Source organism: Oxyura jamaicensis, chromosome 2 (genome assembly GCF_011077185.1).
Source record: "Oxyura jamaicensis isolate SHBP4307 breed ruddy duck chromosome 2, BPBGC_Ojam_1.0, whole genome shotgun sequence".
Lineage (NCBI taxonomy): Eukaryota > Metazoa > Chordata > Aves > Anseriformes > Anatidae > Oxyura > Oxyura jamaicensis.
Genome location: NC_048894.1, coordinates 150,884,048 through 150,901,452, shown reverse-complemented (window position 1 = coordinate 150,901,452; position 17,405 = coordinate 150,884,048). Strand labels below are relative to the sequence as shown.

The following is a 17,405-nucleotide window of genomic DNA, read 5'->3' as shown; positions in this document are numbered from 1 at the left end:
AAAAAAAAAAAAAAAAAAAAAAAGTGGAATCAAATCACACTCTGACCAATAGTCAGTGTATTTGGGCGGAAAAACCTTTTATGGCCTTAGATTTTAATTCTCAGAAACAATCAAGAAGGAAAAAAGGAGCACGAAAGAGAGCAGTTTATCAGAAACAATGACGTGTTCAGAGCTAATGCAGGTAGGAACAGGCCAGGCAGCATTGTTCTGCTTTTAGCACTGATCACATGAAAGGTGTGTGTCCCAGGAAAGGGTATTGCCCACTCCGGTGAGACATGATGGACGTGCTTGCAGGGAAATACACTGATTTTAGAGAATCAGTTGCTGATTCATCGCTGACATTTTTTATTGGGTTACAGTTTTACTTTATTTTCCCAACACTACACAGCTCAGCCTGGAGCTCACCAAGCATAGCAAGGTTTATAATCTGTTAACATTCAACTTTGCCTGCATTCTTCTCCTTGTTTCCTATCCTGTGCTACTAATTACTGCTATATTTCTGGAGAGTTGAAACCAGACATGGGAAAACTGGCAACACGTTTCCAGTTCTTTCTAATGCCCAATACAGAAATAGAACTTTGAAACCATGCATTTACACCTCCAAGGACTGTACCAGGACTCCAAGAGTTGGAGTCTGGAGATGAGTGCTCCTGTGAAGAATATTTCTAGGTCCAGTTTTTGTCCTCTTCCACAGATCCAATCCAAGTTCCAAACCAATTCACTTGGTTTAAGCTAAAGTGAATTATTAGCAGAAACTCAGGATTAGCTTTGCCTTGGAATCCAGGCACATTCTCAAAAGTCTGATATAATCTTAGTCTTTGCACATATGCTGTCCTGTGGGCCTTGTGCAGAGCCCTCTGTCCTGCAGATTCACTATAGTTTTTAGCGCTGTTCCTATTTTGGGAGGTGTACAGGGGGATTATGCCACTCACATGCACACACACACACACCAACGCACGGCACTTTCACATCATGTTTCTCGAACCATATTTCTTCTTTTGTACTAGTATGTGGAAAACTGCAAACCTAGACCCAAAGAAAATCCAAAACTGGGGATTTCAAGTCACGTCCTCCATGGCAATTCTCTGAATTCCCAGGTGCCTTTCACTTTCTCCGATATGAGTTTGTCTTTGTGATAAAAAATGTCCATCTCTTTCCCCTCCTGCCAAGTGGTTCCTTGAGTCTCTGTAGGTTCCTTATTCCTTCTGTTTCAAAACACCTGTACTTTCTTGGATTTCTGTGAGGGAACTTTCACCCCTTAAACTGCCTTCCAGCAGGGAAGTAAGGGAAAAGACAGGTGATCACACTGCCTCATGAGGGTAGAATGAAGTCATCGTCTCTGATGACTCACCTTGCTCCTCTAGCTGAGATTAGACATTCTTTTGTCATCAAGGGTGGCTATGCAGAACAATGCTGATTTATATATCAGCTTCCTCATACCAGAACCATGCCTACAGTCTACATGGTGCAAATGCATTGATGCCCAAAACAGCACACAATAACTCAGAGCTAAGAGATTAAGTTTGGATTATTCAAGCCATACGCTCTCTTAAATCACTTTGGAAAATCCCTTCTTTGAATTCTGCAGGTCTGAGGTCAAAAGAGAAAAATGAAATGTCTGAGCACATGACAAACGAGAACAGAGGTGATGATCTTAAGGAAATGAGTCTGGCTTGGATACAAGCCTGTTAACCACAGGTGCTACTAGCAAACAGAGGGTATCACCCTTTACATATGGACAGTAATACAATCTTCTCCTTTGCTATTATTTATGATATCCAAAGATGAAAGAAAAACTTGTATTTTGTTGTCTAAGCATTCTTGCTATTAGAAGCTAAACGTGAATGTACCCAGGATTTGAAAGGGAAATCCTCACTGCGGGTTCACACCAAAGAACCATGGTTGATCACTTGGTAGAAAAACAGTTGAGCAGAACTGAATAAGCTGAAATGTTCTGAGTGGCACCATCTTCATAGATCAGATCAGCAAATAGATGATGACAGTGAGAGACACCATGAAACCTCAACATAGGCAATGCCTCCTGATGGATGATAAATAGGAGCAGGATCTTGCTTTAGCAGCAGTCAGACTGAATATGACAGAGAAGAACAAAAGATTTCTGAAGAGAACAAGAAATTAGTAAAACATTATAGATCTGATTTTAGAAGGACTGGGGCTCTCTGAGTTTGGGATGGATCATCTGTGATTCCCTTTACCAAGAAAATACATTATTTGCTTCTCCAAGATAAAGCTATGCTTTATCCCCAAAGAGAGTATAACAAGATTATTGACACTCCGGACGTGAAGCAGGAGGACGTGTCTTTTCTCACACTTGCAACTCTGCTCCTTTGTATCCTGAAAGGAAAACAGGCATTCTCTGAATGAAACTGATGTTATTACCACTCTTGTTGCTGGCATGCACTGAAAATATTTCTTGCTGAAATGCAGAGGTCTTGTGTAATTTGAGGTGGGAAATGATCACCTTGTGAGTGACTTGATGTTACCATGAGCTAGAAACAACATAAAGATGAATAATCAGCAGTGGAGCCCAGACTGAAGCCCAGACTGGTTTCTTCTTTGCCATACAAGTGCCCAAACACATAACTTTAGCACCAAACCCATTGAAGAAGAGCTAAACTTACTAAAACATAAGATAAAGAATTGCATTAGTTCAAATATCAGCATGAAATTCATTGAGAACAACTTGGTTTCTTGGTTTTAATGAGTGATGCTTGAGGAGCTTATTAGTTGCCAAGTGTTTTGTTTTTTCCTTTTGTTTCTCTTTTTTTTTTTTGATTGATTTTTATTTAACTTTTTTTTTTTTTTTTTTTTTTTTTGACTAAAAATTGCAAGGCCCAGCTCAGATAGACTCCCTGAGCAGACAAATCCTACCAATGGCTGTGTATTTGTTAGCAGCTTCAGTGGATGCTGGTGTCGGAAAAGTCACTGTTACAAAGGAGTCTTATTTATCTTAAATACACAAGTACTTTCTATCTAAATAATGTCTGAAAAAGGGTTGTTGGAAAAGAAATTAATTTAACTGTGTTCTGGAGAGCACCGCTCTGAGTCAGCATTGCCAGCCCTGCTTCTGGATGCCTATTTTTCCCAAGACAGATTCAGACAATAACCCCTAGCTCCTTACAAAGTACTTTGCATCCTTCTATGTCTCTGCTCCAAAATGTCCTTCCAAGAGCATACAGGAAGATCTTTCAAAAAATATCAAGCTGAGGCATCTTTAATACACTCCACATTTCACTGACACGCATTTGAGAAATATAGTCCTCATCCACAGCAGAACTGAGGAATCATTAGGATGCAAAGGTATGTACATGTAGACTGGGATCCTTTAAAGGCCCTATGAATATGGAGGAACAGATGCTTCAGGGAATTACCATATGAATCCATGGCATGCACAATACCATACTGAAAATGCCATTTATGATGATTATGTCATTTTTGTGGAAACAAAATCTGCAGCAAATGGCTAGAATACTGCTATTCAAACCCTTCAGAAATGCAGAGCTCCCCTAGCATCAGTTGCTGGAAGCCTGACCTTTTTGCAATGTAAATACTCTCTGGGAGGATAAGAGGTACAAAATATGGCTCCAAGTCTCAAAGTTTGCTTTGAGAGTCCCAGCTAGGATTAAGTAATGTTCCTGCAAATCGGATCCCAGTGACACGGAAATGTTTAACATTCAGTGCTGTAGGTTACCTGAGCTAGATGATATCCAGCAAATAAGTCTGCCCTACAGCAGGCTTCCTTATGAGTTTCCTGGCAGCCATGCTGTTTTCATTGCTCCTAAGAGCTTCATCCCTGCCCCCCCCCCCCCAAAAAAAAAAAATAAATAAATAAAAAATACACTGAAAAGCTGTGCCAGAAGAAGAAATCCTTCTTCCCCATCCTTCTCTATATGTTTGCCTTGCATTCAGGTTCTCACAGGCCCATCACTTTACCATCCTGCTCAGCAGCATGTGCTGTGGGTGCTGAGTGCAGCCAGGCAGGTCCTACAACCCCATGGACCATCCTGCTGAGCTTACCTGTGACCAGACAAGTAGCCTCTATGGACACCAAGCAGCACACTGAAAATGAAGTGGTGATGTGGAATCTTGGCTTTTTCCCCTCCTTGGCAAAGCTCCAAGAGACTTCAAGAGCATTTGTTTCTCTGCAGTGAGGCAAGAATGCAGCGTCTTATCTAGCTTCCTGCCAAACGTACGGCAAGAAGGTAAATTCCTAGAAGACATTTCAAAACCAATTTTCAAGTGTACACTTTCCCATCAGCACTACAAGATTTATTTGCCAAGAGCAATCATTTGCAATTCAGTGCAATGTTTTTTTCAGGCTCCAGTGCTTTGGCTATCCCGCTCGGGGACTCTGTCTCAGGTATTTTCCTCTTCAGAGCTGGTTGGGCCTCACCTGCTGAGGGCTGGGCTGCTCCCTGCAGGATGCCTTCAGATTGAATCCCAAGTGCATTCCTGAAATACTTGTTGGGTGGATCAAACTTATTCTGGGGTCTGTCCTGCTTGAATATGTAAAGGATTCCAGTGTTATCTGGTATATCTGATAGGGCACTGGCCTATGCTCTCCTCTAGTACCTTATCTTCCTACTCAGCGATGAGCCAGAAAATTCTGGTGTTGCTGTGTTACTGAGGCTAATTCCTCCCTCCACTGCTCCCCAGGGTGAGACGTGTCCACCAACACAGGCTCCTAACACAGCTCACCACGTGCAGCCTGCCAAGGTTTTATTAGCCAAGTCCCTTCCCCACAAGGGCATGCTGTAAATATTAATTTTCCTAATGAATACTCAATATTAATAATTTATTTCTTTGCTGAGTATAGGAGAAATTATTATTTGGGGGCGTGGTGGGGGAGAGGGGAGTTTGTTGGTATGCATGCTGTGGGAAGTCTGCACATACTCAGCACCTGCAGCAGACTCAGGCACCACGTGATTGTGATTGCAGCCTGCTAGTAACCTGGGAAAACTTTACTTTTCCTGGGAAAATGCAGCTGCAAATAAATTCAAAATGCATCGTAAGAGGGCGCAATTAAAGAATTAGTCATTTCAGAAAAAAGCATTGAGAGAAGAAAAAAAAAAAAAAAAAAAAAAAAAGCTTTGGTTTTGTTTTGTTTTTACTTTTCCAGTTAAAAATCAAAAACAAACAAAGTGAACAAACAGGATTCCCAGTTCCAAATAACCTTTGCTTTCACAAATCAGAGTTGTCTGCTGCATCCTGGGTTGTTTTGTGCAACATTTGAGCTGGAAGCAGCCCTTAAAGATCAGGAAGCCCAGGTCTTCAGGAGCTCCAGGGCCCTTTTCCTTCTCTACATTTTGGGCAATGTCTTGGCACTAAAGCTTTAGCAGAGAGTTTCCAAGATGGGGCCTCTTTTAGAAATTTGAAGGGAGAGAAAGAGAAACATTTTGCATCCTCTCAGTGTGGAAAGAGTGTGAGTAAATGGACAGTTGGTGTAGAGCTGGAGGAGGAGCAGAGGCAGGGCTGACACCAGTGCCTTGCCATATAAAGCAGGACATCCCTGGGCTGAAGGGTGAAGATGGGGGGAGGGATGGTGGAAAGGGCAGGCAGGACAGGGATCAGTGAACAATCAGCCTTGAAGCTGTGTTTGAAGGATGCTGGAACAAAAAACTAGACTGTGAGACAAGGAGTGTAAGGGGAGATGGCCTTTATCAGATTAGTTGGCACAGCTGGAATAGGCATAAGGTGCTTCTGGACTGCAAGCCCTTCTCCAGGCTACTTGCATGCCTACAGGTTGGCATGATTTACCCACCTGCAGCAGGTAGAAATATCTCCTCTTCCTGCAGACTTTGTCTCACTTAGATTCAGAGACCTGAATGGATGTCACTTCTGAAATGACACTTGCATTTGTAGCTAGCAGAATCTGTAAGAGCACTTTTCCTACCTGGCAATGAACACTCCAACACAGCTACACATGAAGTGGTGTGCTTGCTTCCCATAGTCCTTTCTTGGTTATTTATTTATTTATCTCCTGAAATATGCCTGAAAATTCAAATGGCTTACATTTGAAAATGTTAAGCATCTTTCTGCTGCTGTGTCTTTGTGAGAAGCGAGACAAAAGGGGTAGTCCTCTGGAACCAAGGGATGACCCATCTGTCTGTACCAGTGATAATTCCTCTTTTGGAGGAATACAAAACCTGAAAAATAGCTGCAACTGCAGCACTGCTGTCCAAGCTTTAGGGTTGTTCTTCAGAGGCAATCAAACAATCAGTCCAGTAAATAAATCTTGTGACTTGCTTTCTCCCACTCACACTTGCCAGAGCCAACAAAAGATATAATAATGTTCATTGTTTTCATTAAAAATAACATGGGGGAAGTAATACTTCCCCTTAAATGAGTCAGCCTGAGGCAGCTTTTTTTTTAAAGAATGGTGAATCTTGTTACAGGACATTTCAGCTTCTGAGAAATGCCAGTGCAAGGTCTCCACAAATGTGTGTCCACTCCCAGCAGGCCTGTCAGCAAAGGTCAGTGGACAGACCAAGCATCTGTCTAGGGTTTCAAAATGCTGGTGTCCTTCAGCAAAGGTTAACTTTGGTCAGATCCTGACAGTTTGAACAGGAAGATGGAGCCCCTGCAAGCAGTGCTGTCCCAGTAGACAGTGCAGTTAAATAGTTTAGTTGAGTAAGCAGAGGGGGCTTTTGGCTACAAGCTGATGTTTATTTGCATTGTGGCATGGACACTGACCGATGCTGACCTGGCTTCTGCTCAGGCTGGAGAACATCTGACCTTGTTTCCTCCCTTCTCCCTTCCCAGATCAGGTCCTGGGGTGAAAGGGCCAAGTTCCGGCACCAGTGGTTTGAGTTCTAGCATTTAGAAATCCAAACAATTTTTTTTTTTTTTTTTTTTGGTCTATCTTGCTCATCCTGCTCAGTGTTGTTATTGCACGACTGTACATTTCAGCACAGAGCAACGTGCTCCCTGCCTACAGCTTTGTGCAGTAAGCCGGGTTCATTACTATTATGGCCATTATTAAAACACAAAAGAGAGATAAAGGCATGTATTTCAAAGTGAAAAAGTAACAGGATGGCAGATGCACACAAGTGGTTGAGCAGTTATCACATGTTTCTGGATAGAACTTCTTATCTGAAGTGAAATTTGCATGTTACGTTTTGAACTCTCATAAACACCTGCGGAACAGAAGGCAAAGTACAATAAAGCAGTGCTTAACTTCAGGATGGCATTGACCAAGCTTCATCATATCTCTAGGTAAACAGCACTGAGTGTGCCCAACAGTTCCCTTAGCACAGTAATCTGTTTCAAATGATAATGAGAATTTAATCAATTACTGATTTCCAGGGGGGTTCAGTAGGCATCACAAATCACCACTGATCTTTACTCAAGCACACAACTGGTCTGAATAAACATATACAAGGAAGTGAGTCAAGGTGTGATAGTAGGCAAAGTCTTCTCAACAGGGGTTTGTCTCCTGGTTGGTATCAAGATGGATAAGCTTTATTTATCAAGCTCTATTTTTGGAGCTGTATAGGTTGTAATCAGCAGACATTGGGCTCAAAAGGATGATGCCCAAACCTGTAGTTAGTTTTGACTTCATCACAAGTTCAGTCATGATCTCAGTCAATTCCGATTCCTTTTGCACAGGTGATATGAGATAAACCTACAAACCAAGAAAGAGAAACTTTCCTCCCTTAGAAGTAGATCTGGGTTTTGTCAGTTCTGTTGGTTTTCATCATTGATGCAAATCTGGTTACTTGTTTCCCTTGTTCAGTACCTTTTTTTTTCTTTTTTTTTTTTTCTTTTTTTTTTTTTTTCTATAACCTACCACTCTCCCCATGCTGCTATTCCTAGCAGTGCTCACCATATAAACATGTAATGTTTATTCTGTCTCCCTTTTCAGCATGATGCAGTGGAAGGAGCACCAGGCTGGGATCAAGGAGGCAAACAGCTCGCAGATGTAACCATATGTGAAAACCCCACTGGATCTGAAGATGGACCATGGATTTGCAATGATGAGTGGAACAACCAGAAAGGAATGGAGAGATACTGGAGAGTGCCCCCCCGCCATCTTCACATTGGAGCCTTTTGCACCATGGGATTCCCTAGGCTTTACCATTACAAAAATAAGCAACACCAAATGAAAAACTATTTAGTCTTACAAATCTCAAAACAAAAGGAACCTCATATATGTGACCCTTTCTCCCCCTACATATATATATACTTCCATAATGCTGAACTGTTTCCTTCATTTTTTTGCCTTTCATTACAAAACCACACCAAACCAAACAAAACAAAAACAAAAACAAACAACCAAACCAAACCAAAACAAAACAAAACAAAAAGACAAGGCAAAACAAGAAACAGACCATTTTTTATGTAAAAGACTTGCTGCATGAACTCCATGACTCACCATATTGGTGGGACTGCATTCCCAAATACTAGCCCCGAACACCAGGAATTCCGGTAAGCAGAATTAAATAATTTGCAATAATATCTTGCTACTGCATTTGAAACAACTCTTGCATAACTGACTTTTTTGGTGGGATCTTGACTTCAGAAAATAAAACAAATATATACATACATATCCAATTAAGAGGTTGTAATGTGCTGCTACATTTGTTTGGCCAAACGTGGGGTGCACACCATCACGTTAGTGTGACCAGAGTAAGAGGAGTCAGGAATGAAGGGCTGCAGACCCATATTTGCATTACCAGCCCAACACTGCCCCAAAGCAGTCTGTGTCCCGGGTTTTCTTATGGTCCCTCTTTGGAGCTTTAGAGCTGCTTCTCCTTCATCTTCTCCAGACCTTTCTTTTTCTCTTATACAGCAAAACCAGGAGAACACCCAGGCACCTTTGTCCTGTGTTTTACACATGCCAGCCATTCAGATGGAGGTCCCCTTTTTGGTTCCCTGAAGCCTTAAGACAGAATGGCCCTTATAGGACTGCCCTGTTTTGGTTTGCAATCCCATAAGGAAGAGTCAGTTCTCAGGTTGCTGGGAGCAAAAGGGGGACACGTTAGCAAGGCTGGTTGTTATTTGCCAAACCCTTATATTTCAGCTAATACTTCTGGCCTTGAAAGGACACTTGGAATGGTACTGATATGGCCTCAAGGGCTGGGGAAGGACCTTCCCCCCGGCTGTCCCATAGGGGTACAACTGCATCTTATCGGTATCTTGAAGGAGCACTGCCCAGCCCATAACACTACAAATTATCTGACACATTGGGCCAAATCTTGCTCAGTTCAAACACTCACATAACTCCTTATGTGAGCAGGAGTCCCCCATCAGCAGCCAGGTCATTACTGAAGCTATTTAAACACTTTCCACTCCCTTCCCTCCCCCTCCTCCTCCTCTCGCCTGCCTCTCCACTCCCAAAACCAAACAATTCGCCTTTCCCATGCTATATTAAGATCCTATGCAGAAAAGCCAGTGCATTATCCTCAGGATTAAGTAGTATTAACACATTGCTGCTGTGTTTATATCAGTGGCACATTTATTCTCCACAGGCACTAAATGTTCTCAGAGATTCTCTGTGAAGGGAAGGTGGATAGCATTCCAAAACCATGCATTTAGAGGCTGTGGAACAGTTTAACTACTGATATATTAAGGAATTTGCCTCAGGAATGTAAACAGATCCAGAAGATTTTGTAAGCCAAGGCAATTAATTTTAAGAGTTGCCTTGCATGCACACACGTGTACACACAGATACTTGCTCACACTCTACCTGTACCTCTACCTAAATAGACACCAAAACCAATATTTCTAAGGAACTAATAATAGTAGATGCTTCTTCCACAGAGACAGAAAGTTCATACTTATTTGGGGTGGAGTGGAGGGTCATTAATGGTCTGACAAGAATATATCCATTCACGATACAATATTGACGGCTGACCTGGGTTTAGCTCCAGTGCATAGAAATTGTACATAAAATATATCTCTGAGGATGCTAATATGGTTAAATAATTTTTTTCAGAACTAAGAACAGCTTGACCTCAGGAAAAGAAAACTAAAATCTAATCTTGTCAGGCATTTATTGGAGCCTTGGGTCATCTTAATCTTCCAGTGTAATTTGTTTACTCCCTGTATTTTTGTGCAGCTCTCAGACACTCAAATGAAATGCTTTTATACAGTTCAGTCAGTTAATTCTAGCCTTAGACGCCTTAGACTCTTCCATACTCACCTTTTAGGACTGGAGTGTTTCAAGAATCCCGTCAAAACTCTGCACCTAAAATTTTTGAAAGACACTTTTGCAAAAAAAAGTATCAAGGCTTATAAACCAGCACTTCAGTAGCTGGAGATGTTCAGTAATCCCTGAGCACCACTCTGTTAAGCAGTTGACTGCTCAGATTCTGCACATGCACTGAGCTGCCCTGCCCAAGCAATTACCTACTACCCTATGTTTAGCCACAGTCTTGAAACTACATTGCGCACTAGCTCAGTGCCCTGAGGATCCTGCTCCAGCTTGTGCCAGGTTAGGTCTTCTTCCATTGACCTGGAAAAATCAGGTCCCTTTTAAAATCAAAATAAGGCCACTTTCTTTAAAAAGAAAATTACTGATGCTCTTGATGTTCGTCTTTTACATAATACTTTGTGGTTAAAGTATTTGCCCAGGAAGGGCCACATTTTTGCCCAGCTGAGGTTTGATCTTGGATGGTACAACCCAGCAAATGGCAAGATGGTACAGGATAAGACATCAAGCCAGAGCCTTAATGTCAAAGTTCAGAGCACTAGAGCACATCTAACTCCAATGTGGTCAGAGAACTCCCACAGAAGACATTATACAATCTTCAAGTCAAAACATAGAGATGTTTTGCACTGGCACAGGCTGCCCAGAGAAGCTGTGGATGTACCATTCCTGGAGGTGTTTGAGACCAGGCTGGATGGGGCTTTGGGCAGCCTGGTCTGGTGGGAGGTGTCCCTGCCCATGGCAGGGGGTTGGAATTAGATGGGCTTTAAGGTACCTTCCAACCCAAGCCATTCAATGATTCTATCCATAATTTCAGTTCATGCCTGTCTTAAGTTTTAGTCTGAATTCTTACCATGCTTTAATATTACTGTTTTTCTGTAGTGGATTAGGAAACTCACCATGTTTACTATACTTTAAATATAACAAATTAGCTATTAAAACAAAACATACATAAAGGCTAAAACTATGAAAGAAAAAAAAAGTTTTGTGATAAGAATTGTTTGAAATCTGTTCCTAAAACATGACACATTGCAAGCTGCCAAACTACCATTCTTCCTTGTTCAAATTTGTTCATCCTGTCAAAAGTATTGTTAGGAAAGTCGCTAACTTACAAAGTAGGATAAGTTAGAGGAGTGTCTTCCTTTGATTTTGTCCAAGTAAATATATATATTTGTTTTCTTTTTTAAACTTCAATGACGTCTTAAGTAGTGTTGGGTGCATTTCTTATCAGGATGGCATGTAACAAAACCCTTATCTCAAGGATCTCCGCAGTGACCATAGAGAGAGTGTGAGAGGAAGAGAATTCTGTTCTCCCTGCAAAAAGAAGGAACAGAAAGATGCTTCTGCTCCAGAGCAGCAGCAAGAGCAGGACTCTTAGCAGCCTCATCCTAGCCACGTATCTCAGTGTAACTGAGCCAGAAGTTTTGCATACACAGACTTTTATCCTATGCTGAATATGTAGAAGCTCATCTACTTTTCCCTGGGTGGTGGGTGGCTTTACACTTAAAAGAACAATTAAAACAGGTTTAATTTTTTTTTGGAAAGTAAGTTTCCATGCAGAAACATACACACAAAAAAAAAAAATCCATGAAACTCCTTACTCCATAGGCAAAACAGTTCAACTTTTGGCAGCCTTTTCGTTAGATTCTGTTTTTTCTTGCCAATAGCAATACGTGCACAAACAGGTATTCATATCATCATGTGTTTTTGTCTTTATTTTTCTAACTTTATAAAATAAATGTTTGGTTTCTCTGTGTAACACTTGGAACCCATGGCTAATTAGATCCTGATTTGTAGTTTGAACTCAAGTCATGTTTCACCATTCTGGTCACAGCCCAAGATCTGTCTCTCTAGGTTGTGACAGAAATGCTGAACAATGGGACCTGCAGGCTGGCACAACATGGCTCTTCACTACAGACATGCAGAGCAGAACCTGATGGGCTTGACTCTTTTCTCCCCTTGTGGCATGGTCAGATTTTTTAGGCCAAAATAGTCAAAGGTCTTCCACATGCCTCTCATAAGCTTTCTGCTAGGTCTCACTCTATCTGCTCTCATAAAAGGCGTTCAGAGTATCTCCACCCATAATTTATAGGACTCTCAAGGATGGGATTATCTAATTTTTGCATACCTAAACATGTGATATCTAATGCAAACTCATCTTTTACTCTCCCTCTATAATCAGTGGAGAAAGTAAACACTTGGGAGGACAATTCAACCCCTCTTAGACACTCCTTCAAGGATGAGATGGATTATCTTGCATAGGTGTCTCTGCATTGCCTGCAAGTGACTGACCCCCATCAGAGATGAATTCCACTTTTAAGTTACACAAAATGAAATCCCAAAAAGGGACTGTGCCCAGCTCCTCTCATTTCTCCCAACACTGCATTGCAGGTCAGCTGTCTCAGCAGTACAGGGGAAAAACATCTGATCCTGTGTCAGTTGTCAGCATTACAGCTCCCCCATTGACTCTGCCCTGGTGAGAGCTAAGCCCTTTGCCTCTATGTGAAATTTTGCTGAGTGTATATCCATTGCTGTTATTCATTAAATGGATTCACCTGACCATAGGGCTGCCACAAACAGTTCATTCTTGGTACTATTTTGTAAAGGGATGGTTGATAGCAACACTGTTTGTTTCATCTACAGTAAAAACCTCCCTCCAGGATTGTGCAACCACAGGTTAGAGTGCCTACTGATGTTTTTTAAAGTTAAAATGTCCTTTCAACTTATTGATTATGAAGACAAAAGGAAACAACAGTATAAGTGCCAACAGACACTCAAAATCTGCATCCGAAGCCACCTAGAACTACTGGTACTTTATATTTTCTCCATGCGGTATCAGTTTCTGCATTTGAATTCCTGCTCAGAAGAAGCTCAGTGTCATTTCAGATGAGTCTCATCAGGATCCTCAATGTGGCCAACCATTTGCTTTTCTCAGCTGTGGGGTTTGACCATACAGGTGACAGGCATACATTGACAGGTTGCAGTGGGATTTGCCCAGCTGGTGTCCCTGGCCTCTCCACTGTTGATCCTGTTACTTTGCCGTGTGATATTTTTTTGGAACATTGCAGTTTCCTGTGGTTTTGCACTGTCCATTTCCTGATGTCCATTCTACTTCTTGTTACCCTGTTTTGCTCTTCCCTCCCCCTCATTTCACTGCTCTGTTTGATTTCCTTAAAACCAAAAACAAACCAATAAATAAATAAATAAATAATAATAATAATAAACACACACACACACACACCAAAAAGCACCATGAATCATCACCTTGAAGTATCTTTCTCTTTTGTCCTGCTTAGACTTGATGCCAAAAGCTGGTGAAACTCAGCTGAAATGAATCACATCTGAGCCGCCAATGCTCTTTAACCAGTATCACACCGATCAGTGTAATCTAGTCTTGGAAACTTAGGCTTTGTGTCCCTGTTTTCTTTGGAAGAATTCACCCCTGCCCAGAGAGTATTTTAATTAGTAGTCTACAGGATATTCAATTGTACAACAACTCAATTTATGTTTAATTGGTAACACTGTGGTAGAGCAAGTCCAGAGGATGGCCACAAAGCTGATCAGGGGCTGGAGCACCTCTCCTGTGAAGGCAGGGTAAAGGAGCTGGGCTTGTTCAGCCAGAAGAAGAGAAGGCTCCGGGGAGACCTTACAGCAGCCTTCCAGTACCTAAAGAGGGCCTACAGGAAAGCTGGGGAGGGACTCTTTGTCAGGCAGTGCAGTGATAGGACAAAGCGGAATGGCTTTAAAATAAAAGAGGGGAGATTTAGATTAGATATTAAGAAGGAATTATTTACTCAGAGGGTGGTGAGGCCCTGGCACAGGCTGCCCAGAGAAGCTGTGGATGCCCCATCCCTGGAGGTGTTCAAGGCCAGGCTGGATGGGGCTTTGGGCAACCTGGGCTGGTGGGAGGTGTCCCTGCCCATGGTAGGGGGTTGGGACTAGATGGGCTTTAAGGCCTCTTCCAATCCAAGCCATTCTGTGATTCTATGATTCAATGATTCCATGATTCTATATGCAAAAATTAACATTAAAACAGAGAGAGCTTGACATGAGTTTATTAGTCTTTGGTCCACTGTCCCACTGTTTCATCTTCTATGTTCTATGGGGCAACAGAAGCTGGTTCAGGGTGTCAGGGAGCATGAATTCTGTTCTAGTAATACCTGTTCTTACTTTGACACCCAAGACCTCCATTTATCAGCACCCCAAGTCAGTTGTGAAGATCATCAGAGGCTGCAGAAGCCAAACAAAGAGATTGTCCAGGGTAGAATGTGACATTTTGCAATGTGCTTAAACTGCTAAAGAGCCAGAGGAGAGGTGGGGTTTGCCAGAGTGACCATGTCATCAGTGCACAGAGAATAAAAAGAGGCACATCACAGGCTGTGCAAGCACCCGTCCTCTCCAAGAATGGCTTCTCATTTCCAGTGCAAAGAAAACCACAACAAACACACCCAAATATGAGCCAGTCACACAAGCATTACCACATCTCAGCCCAGCTTCGGGACGCTTCCTTGGCTGCTATCCACAAGTGCAGCTCCACTGTTAAAAGCGGAACTGTCACTTGACAGGACGCAAGGTGAAGGACCTTGTCCTTTCAGGCCTGGTTGAGAAGCCTCAGCATCACGTGCTAGACAGAGTCCTTGCATAAAAAGTGAATTGTTCTTCATCAGCCTATGAATGGATGAATGGAGAAGCATGAAGGAAAAGGTGAACTATCATAAAGGAGTATACAAAATAATTTTTGTCTTGCTAATGAGAAGCAATGTATCAGCAGACAGTTTCATACTTTGAGACTGGAAAAAGGGGTTTAGGATACCTCAAGTTTGTTTTCTCCCTCAAATTTGTTGTGCTATAGCTCTTCTTTACCACCAGTACTCAGCATGTGCCAAGAAAGTAGAAGAGAATAATGGGCTTTTGACACCAACCTCCCCTGCCTCCCCATCCCCCCCCAAAAAAAGAGGGAAAAAGGAAAAAAAAAAAAAAAAAAGAGAGATATAAAAAAAAAACTATTTTTTCAAAAAAAAAAAAAAAAAAAAAAAAAAAGGAGGGGGGGGGGAAGAAAATGAAAGAAAATAAAAGAAAAATTAAATCTAATTTTGCCAGGAAAAATAATTGCAAGCCTGTAGGGAGAACCATGATAAAAATAAGAATCTCATATTTCTTGTGGCCTGGATAAAACAATATTCTTTCCTTAATCTTCATTATAAGCTATATGAGGAACAAAATCCAAAAGAAACAGAATGACATATTGATGCTTCATGTAACAAATACGTTTGAGTGAGTTCTTCCAAGTCATGATATTGCTGTGCAGGAGTTGCTCTTCTAGTCAATGCTGGATATTGTCTGGCCAGCTGTGGTCTCTCTTCCAGCTATGTTATGATGATTGAGGTAATTTAAACCACTTACATCTTCAAAAACTGTAAGAGAAAAGTGCTCATAATGTTTCTTGTCCTGTTGTGCACATCATGCAGTGATTGACAAAGCCTTGCAGCATTTGTTTCTGGTATGGAGAGAAATTGCCAGGAAATTCTTGGGCCCATTCCTTTTGTATTTCATGGGCCTGTTCTGTTTATATTTCATGGAGATGTGAACACCTGACTCTCAAAACACAAGCAAACAACATGAAAATCCCTTGCTCAGGGATCCCTTCTTTCCTCTAGCCCAGCAGCCCCTGTGCACAAGGAAAGCTCCATTTGAGACCCACTGAACACAACCAGGCAAGGGCTCAGCCAGCAGCAGCCTGGATCCATACAACACAGTGAAATGCCATCTGAAACTGTCAGCACAAATCTACATGACATTTCAATATATTGGCTGACAGATAGACCCAGCCTCCAAAACCCTGGAAGTGAGGAGTTCCAGGGCCTGCCCATCTCAGCTAGGGCCAGACCAGACTGGCTTGCATCCAAGCACATCAGAAGACATCTCCACACTCTCCAGCACTTCCAGGTTACAGCAGATTTAAACTACAAAGCTTTGCTGGCATGCTGTATTGATTTAGAGTGGGAGAGAATCATAATATGAACTAATATAGCAATAAAGCCCTTAAAACTCTTCATGAAGAGGCAAGATATATAAGCAATAGGAGCCCATTTACATATATATTTTATTGCTGATGTAATCTGGGAGGAGATCTGATCAACTTTTATTGTCAACATGAGCTGTGTCATCACTGGCTAAATGAACCGAGTCTGTGTGTGTAGGCTTTACTCCTGCTTTTCTTTAGGAATTATCAAGTATCTCAAAATCATGAGCTTTAAACAAGCAGCTGTGCATGTCTGCAAGAGCATGTGGTGTGCCTTTCTAGGTTGAAAGTGTTTACTGTTTGGTGTCTGACTAACTGAGCTGTAAACAAATGTTATGGATTTGTTTCTATTCTCTTTGTACAATGATTGAATTGGTATATATATGACAATGCAGCTCCCATTGATATTACTATTTTTCCCCAGGCTGTCTGAAAACTGAGGTCAAAATATATATTCTTTGCATTAATATTATTAGTTCTGCACTGACCATGTGTCATGTACTTTTCTATGTTCCTCTTTGGCTCTCTGAAGGTGGTAGGAAGGTGGGTAATCATTTCAGCACAATTCAGTCTGCCAGCAGCAGGCAGCCCCAGCTGCGCAGCTCTGGGTTATAGAGATCCACCATTTTTGCCCCATCTATCATGTAAGTCCAACGTTGCTGCCTGATTACCCAAGCAGCACTGGCAATAAACAGTAATCTGACACATTTCTTTTTATGCCTTTTTTTTTTTTTCCTCAGATGAGTATTAGGTTAAATCTTACTATCCTACTTTCTGTGGCACCACCATAGTCATCCATGAAAGATCTTAAGTGGACTGCCAGTTTCAATCTTCAGCAATTTCCTCTGGCTGATCACAAATGTGTTGCAGGACAGGTACAACATAATGCTGATAAGCAGATCTGACCACAAAATGCATTCATATTTTCAGTTATACTTGTTTCAATAGTGTCATGAAAATTACTCTTTGGGATTCTGGAATAGAAAATGAAGTCTTTTGGTATTTAAGAAGACAAAAACACCAAAAAATTTTAATCAAAGATATGTGAAGGAGGGGAAATAAGGTTTTATGGGATTTTTTCATTGGAAAAAAATGCAGTCAGCTTTACTACTAATAATACCTCTGCACACATGTGATCCTTTTTCAGGAACCAGCACTGAGGGGAGAATGGAATAAGAGAGTAGGAGCATAACCAGACCTCTTTTGCCTTAG

General features: G+C 41.6%; 1 long non-coding RNA gene across 1 annotated transcript; it reads left to right on the top strand.

Moving 5' to 3' along the window:
• Positions 1-8,323: 8,323 nt before the first annotated feature.
• On the top strand, positions 8,324-14,773 carry LOC118163173. The gene is made up of 2 exons (XR_004748890.1): positions 8,324-8,448; positions 14,355-14,773. It is a non-coding gene; the product is annotated as an uncharacterized LOC118163173 (long non-coding RNA).
• Positions 14,774-17,405: the final 2,632 nt, after the last annotated feature.